The sequence below is a fragment of the Phasianus colchicus genome, chromosome 1 (genome assembly GCF_987193195.1).
Source record: "Phasianus colchicus chromosome 1, bPhaCol1.hap1.1, whole genome shotgun sequence".
Taxonomy (NCBI): Eukaryota; Metazoa; Chordata; class Aves; order Galliformes; family Phasianidae; genus Phasianus; species Phasianus colchicus.
The window spans coordinates 4,026,911-4,036,735 of NC_143436.1; the positions used below are offsets into that span (position 1 = coordinate 4,026,911).

Genomic DNA, 9,825 nt, shown 5'->3' on the forward strand with positions numbered 1-9,825 from the left:
ATGTAATATATACAAGAGTTCATCCACAGGGGTGTAGTGGATGAAGAAATGTAGCTGATGTCTTCAGAGCATCACTACACCTTCTAAGAGCTGCTATTCCAATGAAACCTCCATTCACCATATACATGCTGAATGTGGGCACTCAAAGCAATACCTGGTATCCTTCTCTGAAGACAGGACTGAACTATACACCCTGTATCCCAGCTGCAGAAGAACTGATTTGGTTTCCTCTATAACATGTCATCACGTCAATGTCATGGCAATGTTGAGAAGCCTCTAAGATCCTCAAAGGAGGTGGTGACATGGTGATAGGACAGAGCATGAGGTATTAAATGACAACTTGAGTCAACACACAGGGATCAGGATTACCCTTAGGGCCATGGCAGCAAGAAAGAACACTAGCAAAAAGTGGTTGCTACTCACACATGCAGGTAAACCTCCCTCGTTCCTCAGGTTCAAACCATGAGCAGTGCATCATGCTGGGCACATAGACCAGCTTCACCCTCAGAAACTTTCTGGGGGAAACTAAGTCAAATAACAGCTTTACCCAGAGAAGAGAAAGCCAAAATTCCCTCCTATCCTCACTTCATATTGATGATGGGATTAAGCATATGATGGTTAGCACAATAGGAGTACAGGAGACTGACTCATGGGACATCTCTGTGATTCCCCACACAGGGTCCCCAGCCCATCCCTCAGCCTGCTACTTCTTTGCCTCTCTGTTTCCTAAACTCATCTTCTGTAATGCTAAATAATAACATGCCTTGTTTCCCGCCTTGCCTGCTTTTCATCTAAATTAAAACTCAGCTAATCTCATTAAGGAGCTCACCCTGGTGCCACCGTGTTCTTCGGATGCCCCCTAACATCATTAGGAACTTATCCTGGGAAACAAAAGGGCATTAATCCCTGGAGGGAATGAAGAATTAGTGCAGGGTAGGATGTGCTTCACAACTATGCTAATAATCATTTGGTTGTGTACAGTTAATGACTTTAATCTCCAGCTCATTGTCACTGTGGTGGTGTGCAAATATGGATGTGGGTGCAGAGATACAGAGATGTGCAAGAAAATGCAGTATGTAGGTCTTCGCCAAAGGAGGTGAAGTGTGTTCATATGGTGAGAGGATGGAGATCTCAGAGACAATGCAAAACAAGAGATTTACGTCTGTCATCAGTTGGAATGTCAGTCAGTGACAGAGCATTGATGGAAAGAAGTTTACTGATGTGAAAACAGACCAAACATGCTCCTTAGAAGGGACAGCAGAGTTTCAATCTATCCTCCAAAGAGTTACTTGGGTAGAGGTAGAAGGCCATAAGGAATGGAAAGATAAGCAATGGGATTTATTAGTGCTCCTGGCTTCTTAACACAAAAGCAAGAGGATATTGAATGCCAAGGAAAAGGCGGGGGCCGGGGGGAACAAAGCCAAAGAAATAAAATAATTTTTATATCACTTTGGCAAATACACCTGAAAAATTCATTACCTGACATATCACTGAGTTTCCAGTCTTAATATATTTCAATTTGGTGTAGTCAAGTTGAAGTAGCACACAAGTACATTCGAACATGCTTGCATAGCAAAGGCAGAACAACCTTCTGAAACCTGTTGAAATGGGATTAGAATTTAAAAATCTTATAAGAATAGGAGTATAAGGCCTCATACTTGAGGAAACCTCTAAGTATCAGGGATCAGTACAAAAATCATCCACTGCAATGTCCAGCACCTTCGGGGCTGTTATTATCCACAAAATGGGGGCTTATTAATTATGGAGCTATAGTACAAGAGTGCGGGAATGCTAGAATGTGAGTGAGTCAGAGGACACCTGAAATTGATAATGGGATACTGGTGATTAAAGCCATTAGTGTGGTGCCCAGAATACCCAGCAAGGAGAGATCAACACAACTTAAACCCTCTGATGGCCAGAAAAGAATCACAGAATCACAGAATCATAGAATGGTTTGGGTTAGAAGGGACCTTTAAGATCATCTAGCTCCAGCCCCTGCTATAGGCAGGGACACCTCCCTCTAGACCTCAAAGCTCCACCCAGCCTGGCCTTGAATGCTTCCAGAGAGGGGCATCCATAGCCTCTATGGGCAACCTGTTCTGGTGTCTCACCACCCTCACAGTAAAGACTTCCTTCCTGATAATGAGTCTGAATTTATCCTCTTCCACTTCAATAGTATTTCACTTGTGCTGTCACTGCATGCCCTTCTAAAAAGCCCCTCCCCAGCTTTCCTGTAGGTACCCTTCAGGTACAGGAAGGCCACTATAAGGCCCCCCTGGAGCATTCTCTTGTCCAGGCTGAAGAGCCCCAGCTCCTACAGGAGGTGCTCCAGCCCTCTATCTTGATTTCAGCAGTTTCTACCACAAATGCCTGTGCAATAAATGCTCTTTTCCTCCTCTCTTTTATCTGGGGATCTTTTGTTCCCTCTTATTCTTTCAGATAATTTGTGAGAAGAGCTTTCTTCATACCTAATCAGATTTGGAACAACTCAGAGGAAAATATTTTTCTTTTTCAAGCTCTCCTCCTGAGAGATAGATCATTAGAGTAATTTGTCTCAGAGATTTTAGTCTTAGTTCAGGCCTGCGATTGCGGCAGCGGTGTCTTTTGCGTCCTTGGGCAAAGAGGAATGATTAGGTCGTGTTTTTCACTGCTGAGAAAAAGCCCACTCAAGTGAGGCATCTGAGCACTTGTCCGTTAAAACCTAACTCCTTTCCTACCTGTTTTTATCAGCACCCCTCATATTAGGCTTTTATTATTATTTTTAAGGCCTGCTCCCAGGGTGCAAGCATATTTGTTACTCAGCGGGACCGCCAGCATCAAGCACTTCGGTGTCAGTGTTGCTTTGTTTTGGAAGTGCAGCTACACAGGAGTGGAGTGTGTTTTTTTACTGAATTTCTGGTTTTGATCTCACAGGCCTTTGTGATGAGGAGAGCGTGCATTGCTTTGACTGAGATCATAACCATAGCAGCACTTTGTATATTGATTAGCTGAGGGAATTGTTCTGGCTTGGCTTTGTAGCCCATTGTGGAAGACCTTCTAGAGAGAATCTGAATGCAGGCTTGCAGTTTTGGGTGAACAGATATAGAGGTAAGCTCAGTTTAAACAGATTTTTAAACTGGCCTTTCCAAAAACTCCCCTCCTTAAAATAAAATGCATGCTATCCCCACAGACATTTGGGGATGTTTTACCCCTAGGACTAATTTCTCCAGGATTCTCTTCTTTACAGCATAAGAAACGCTCAGGTTTTTTAAAAGTAGTCATTTGTGTGTATGCATCTTGCAATAGTTCATTAGTCAATATTCAACTCTTCAAGTGGCTTCATTTCTTCTTCTAAAGAAATATGAAGACAAAAACTTGGTATGATATTTCTTCTCACAGTTCATTGTTTGATATCTTCCAAACCAGCCAGTTGGGCTACTCTGATGTAGTACTTCAAGTTTTACTTGAAGTCTGGTGTTCTGTGACTGTGGCTTTTGGGGAATCGTAGGGATGCTATAGGGTAAAGGAGTAACCAAACTTATCACTGAACTAACACCAACACAGTCAAGTCACACTGGACAAGAACTGGGAGAAGCAATATCTATTTCTGTACTGTTTAAGTGCTCAATGAAAGAAAACATGGCATGAAATCATCTAGGTTACACCTGAGACAAAAGTAAGTAGCGTGGCTGAGCCCAACCATTGAACTGGGTTCAATCCCAGTTCCTGTTGTGTCTTTACATGGCCTCATTTGCAATGAAATTCTCCTCCCTGGATCTATAATGGAAACAGTATTTCCCTGTTTCTTATTTCACGTCATTTTACCCTCTTCTCAAGTTGTGGTCCTCCCTTTTACTGACTGAGTGTTCCAGAGTATATGAATGAGGCTGTGTAAGGAGGGGACAGCTCAGACAATGTGTGTACATGGACATGCAAACAACTCAAACAATACGCTTTTTTTTAATGCAAGCTATGATGATGCTGCCCTTTTCCAATTCCTCTCCAAGCACTCCCTTCCTCTGAGACAATGCATAAAAGCATGGGAAAAGTGATACTTAAAATTGAAATTCATCATTAAATCCTCCGTCTTATATTGTCGTAACATTACCCATAATTAACTCTTCTTGCACTGATGTCAATTTGGTGTGTCACTTCATCTAGAAGCACTTCATAACTTGGCATTAATTAATGATGACTTATTGTAAATTGTGTTACAGAGCTGATAGCGTTTCTGGGTAACTAGGTGTCACCAACTGCAGCCATCAAACTTGCTGCAGTAGCCAGGATTAATTGCTGTATCACACAAGGCATCACCTTTGGATCTGCACAGGAGAAAAAGGAAGGTCCATTGCTTGAGATTTTAACTTGATTCTATTCTCAGCTCTGCAATCAACCTCCAGCAGAGCCTCGGACAGATCAGTTAAGACATTTGGATCTTTCCAGACTGCCAGAACTTCAGCTGCATGAGGACTGGGGCAGGCTGAACCTCCAAACGTTACATGGTTTGGCCTCATTCAAAAGCTAAAAAGAGCTAGCTTCATTTCAGTGATGTCTGCAAGGTTTCTCCTAGATCGAAAGGTGCTGTAGACACGAATGTGCTTCCTTTTCATTGAGGTTTGGCTTCCAAAGGATGCGCCTATCTTTACTCTCCCAGAATTTGTTATATCATTGCCTATGCCCAAATCCACCTGTGTGCCAATCCTCCACTCAGTCGATGGGGAGGTTTGGCCCAAAGGTACACGTGTACAGCTTCTCAGGGACAGGCTGCAGCCACAATCCTGCTGACCACTCTGTTAACAGCAGTGCAGTTAGCTCTGATCTATTCTCCCATGCCCTTCTCTACCACGGTAACAAATCCATAGTGCCCTGTTAACTGAGCATGTTCATACTGCCACTCTTCTGGCTTCCAAAACAGGGTGTCCTCATCCAAACCTGCTATCACAAATAGTGTTTGGCCCACGCCAACATTTTAAATTTCCTAGTACTGAGACCCATGTCTTAGAACTGTTCAGTTTACTGGAATAGAGGTACTGTGTCACAGCTATCCATCCTGGACATACAATCAGTAACTTTTACTTATTGGAACAACTAAAATGTTAAGTACTTGGAGAGATGTTAGCAGAAACAGCAGCATTAAAACAGTTAGGAAAAGGTGGGTGAGAAGACAGTGAAATAACAAAGAAAGCAAAGATATTAGATACGGTCCTGCAAAACTTTCTTGGGAACGGAAGGCAAGAAATCTAACTGTGATGCCTTTAATTGCAGTAGAAACACCAACACCATCTCTCAAGAAAATATCCTTCTATCACTGAATCACTGGCCCATGATTGTTCAGGTAACTTATCTTCCACTGTGAATTCAACAATTTTCAAAGATAACCTGAGACTCAATAACTCCTTACATACAATAATTTGCGTGGGGCTAAAAGACAAAATAAACACCAACTTCCACCAGCAAAAGGAAAGATCCTAAGACAAAAGACTGTACTTGGTTATAACAGACTGCATACTTTAGCAGAACAAACTTTGCCTTTCGGCTTAGCAGGCATGGATTGCAGCCTCAGTTTGAGCATCGCTGTATGTTTTAAACATAATGCAGAGCAGGTCAGCTTTCCCTGGAGAAAAAACTCAACCACTCTCTTTGCAAATATTACAAATGCAAGCAAAGGCTGGTGTTTAATGAGTTGACTTACAAGGTACTAAAGCTGGCTACCACCTGTCAGTTCCTTCAGATGTGCTCCTGGACCTTAATTAATAGCTGTCTTTTGTCTCATTTATTTCCTCACCCCCAGCCCCACCCATCTCCTTCCTCTCCTTTCAGTTCAGGTTGTTTCAGGAGGCAGAGAATGGCCCCAGGGAGATGGTTTCTGAAGTCAATCAAAAATTCATTTCAGGATGAAGCCCAGTCAGAACTTCTCATTTATTTGTCTCCGGCTAGTGACTTCTAAACTAATCGGCAGGACAAAAGCAGCCAGCCAGGCATGCAAATCAGATTAACAATTTTACCTTTGTGAAAGGGATTAGCTGCTCTGTCTGGTGTGGATCCTCTAAGAAATCAATCTGCATCTGTCAAAAATTGTAACCTTACTTCTGTCCCTGGCTCTATACTTGGGTTGGTTAAGATAATAATAATTAATTAACAGTCTGCTTTAGATTGCATCTTCTCCCATATGGGATTAATCTTGTATTTCCTTAGGGAGTTGATTTTCCAGGCTGGCTGTGAATTTATTTTCTGCTGCTGTAATACATGATGGTGTTTGTACGCTTGCAGGGTCACAGCTACAGAAGAGAAAGCATAGTGGTTAAAGAAGTGGAGCCGGTTTAGGATTGTGTCCAAATCCCATAAATGCCACATGTGACTTCAGATAAGTCACTTAATCACCCTTTCTCACACCCTATATTTACCAGATCAGTCAAGGCAAGAGGATTTACAAGGATGATTCATCCCCAAAAGGGCCAAGGGACACTGTTTCTATTCCTGACTCCACTCTGAAACTTGGGTAAAGTCACTTAACTTGTATGTCTCCGCTTCCCAGCTGCAGAGGGAGGGCAGCATCTGCTCCTCTCTGAAACCTCAATGGCAGACTTAAACTGAGGCACTCACTTGAGCTTCTCGAGCCTTCAGCAACCCTTGGAAGGGAGGAGAGCTCTATGAGCTTTCATCATGGAATCATGGAACCATAGTATCCTTGGAGTTGGAAGGGACCTCTTAAGGCCAGCTAGTCCAACTCCCCTGCAGTGAACAGGGACACCACAGCTAGATCAGGCTGCCCAGGGCCTGATCCAGGCTCACCTTGAAAGTCTTCAGGGACGGGGCATCAACCACATCACTGGGAAACTGCTTCCAGTGCCTCATCAACCTCACTGTAAAATATTTTTTCCGTATATCTAAGCTAAATCTACCCTCTTTGAGTTTGAAGCCATTTCCCTTTGTTCTATCATCACAGACACTGCTAAAAAGTCTGCCCCCTTTTCTCCTGCAGCTCCCTTTCAGGAGGGTGCACTCGACGCCACTGTCAATGTCATTGATGAAGATATTAAAAAGTATTGGCCCCAGCACTGACCCCAGAGGAACACCACTCCTCACCATTCTCCATACAGTCATTGAGCCATTGACTGCCACTCTCTGGACTCAATCCTGCAGCCAGTTCTTTGTCCACTGAACAGTCCACCCATCATATCCATATCCAAAATTCCAATTTGGAGAGAAGATGTTGTGGGGCACATTGTCAAAAGCTTTACTGAAGTCCAGATAGATGACATCAGTGGCTCTTCCCTTGTCCACTGATGCAGTGACACCATCATAGAAGGCCATTATGTTAGTCAAGCAGGATTTGCCCTTGGTGAAGCCATGCTATTTCTCCTATACCACCTCCCTGCCTTCCATGTGCCTTAGCATTGCTTCCAGGAGGATCTGTTCCATTATCTTCCCTGGCATAGAGGTGAGACTGACGGGTTGGTAGTTCTTTTTTATCCTTTTTAAAAATGGGTATGATGTTTCCTTTTTTCCAGTCAGCAGGGACTTCATCTGATTGCCACGACTTTTCAAATATCAGAGAGTGGCTTGGTGACCACATCAGCAAATTCCCTCAGGACTCTGGGATGCATCTCATCAGGACTCATAGACTTGTGGCTAATCATAGGAACATCTGCAATGCACTGACTGGTGATGCTGCAGAAAATACCTCTCCAGGGCCAATTTTCAAACAAAACAACAACATTCCTGCTCATTAGCTGAAGTATTTGAAGAAAGCAAGCACTTCGCATCTTGCAGTTCCAACAAGCATTTTCATTTTCTGTTTCCCTCTTGACCTTTGCAGCCCTGCTTTGAAGGTACAGGCTCCTTTCTTCCCTGCCCTGATGACACAATAACCAGTTTAAGGTCAGCAAATGTCATTTTCCACAGTGTGCCATACTTTGCAAAATTTTTCCCCATGTAAAGAGGGAAAGAGGGGAGGCAGGAGATCAGCTGTCAGAACAAGCGTGTGGTGCCCAGCATGTCCCTTCAGGTGTGACAGGGGACATCTCTCCTCCTCCAGCCACCTCCATCGTGCATCCAGGCAGAACCAGGCAGCTGCTGTGTGTTCCCTGCATGAAGACCTGTCAAAGGCACTCAAGCCCTAGGACCACATCTTAATTAAGGACTTGCAACTCTTGCTTGCACAGGTCCGTGGCTCCAGTACCTAAGGCTGCAGAGGGACAGCAGCATTTAGAAGGCTTGCTTGAGAGTAGCACATCTCAGACCTTGTAGAATGGCATAAAATATCCCTTTTCCTCCCTTTTCCTGCTTGTTTTTCCTAACTCGTCAAACTTGATCCAATTCTTTTCCCAGTGCAACCAGTCCCAGTAACACTTGGGATATGGGATGTGTATTTTTCCATAGCCAACAGACATCACAAAGAACTTTGCCCCTTGTCATTGGTTCTGCTAAAGGATCTCAGACATGCTCAGAATTCCTTCCCTTACATAAGGACTAGATAAAAAGACAGAGTGTGTGCAGGATATGGACTGTACTCCTGGCCAGGGGGCTCACATGCCCTGGAGGGAGCAGTTCCTTGGGTCCTGTCTGCATGTTGCTGTATAGATCTGGTGCTGTTGATGTCATGATTGGGCAGATCCCTCTCACCCTGCCACAAAGCTGTCATCTCAACCTCACATCTCTACTGAGCACTCTCTGATTTCATGTAAAACCTCCAAGACTTTCTACACTCACTGTGATGGTCCAAATACAGTGGGGCTACACCAGCCCTTGAAGTGTGTGTCCTCATATTTCTAAGTTATGAACCATAGGTTTCTAGTTAAGGCCTTCTGCACTGCCATTCCACATGGTGCAATGCAGGACAGCAATGAGATGCTGAGCACCCTGTTGGGAGATACTTTGGTCATTAGGATTGGTCTTGATGCTGGGGAGTGGAACTCATATTTTGGATATTAGGAAAAAATTCTGCTCTGAAAGGGTGGTGAGGTATTGGAACAGGCTGCCCAGGGAGGTGGTGGAGTCACTGTCTGTGGTGGTGTTCAAGGAATGTGTAGGTGTGGCACTGAGGGACATGATTAATGGGCACTTTGGTATGGTCTGATGGTTGATCTAAATGATCTTAAAGGTCTTTCCCATTCTTAATGATTCTATGATTCCATCAAATTTACCCCATATTTGATTCAGAGCCACTCTGGATGAGGTAACTTCACAGCCCACTTCAGATCACAAAGGGTGGGCACATCCTTGGCCTCAACAGCAAGATTCACTTCCAATTTTAACATTTCCACTGGCAGCTAATTTTCTGTATATTAATTCTTACAACTTCCTCAGCTGAAATCTCACCTGCAGGGCTGGTTAGTTCAGGTAATTAGTTTGAATGACAATTCTAGCATGACTTGAGCACTCTCTAATCTTTAATTCCTTCTTTTTTTCCACAACAGCCTTTCCCAGAGGAAGAGTTGTTCCCAGCATCCCTCAAACATGGGAGGGTAGAAAGAGAACTTTAGCTCCACAGTGCCACTTTGCCAGTGTCTAAAGGAGATACTGTGAACGGGTCACATCATCTTAAGAACAGTGTCTCCAGCTCAGCACACACACACACGGTGCCTTGAAGTCACGCTCATCTTCAGTTGTAAGAAAATAAAAAGGAGCAACAAGACATGAGGGAGATGGAGTGGAAAGGAACGAGAAAATAGAGAGCAGCATTTGCAAAACATATAGCCAGCAAAGATGGAACTTGGGTCATACGTCAGGAAGGAGCAGAGAAAGGCCCAAGGGAAGTTCTGGGCATACTTGTACATCAGGAGCAGCCAGCCCTTCTGACTGTTTAGATCTTGTCAAGCAAAGAATGACATCTCCCTTGGAGCC

The 9,825-nt window shown here is 43.8% G+C and overlaps 1 long non-coding RNA gene across 1 annotated transcript; it reads left to right on the forward strand.

The window, feature by feature from the left end:
- Window positions 1-6,444: 6,444 nt before the first annotated feature.
- Window positions 6,445-9,469, forward strand: LOC149919355 (uncharacterized). Its single transcript, XR_016463549.1, has 4 exons — window positions 6,445-6,844; window positions 6,962-7,420; window positions 7,799-7,860; window positions 9,399-9,469. It is a non-coding gene; the product is annotated as an uncharacterized LOC149919355 (long non-coding RNA).
- Window positions 9,470-9,825: the final 356 nt, after the last annotated feature.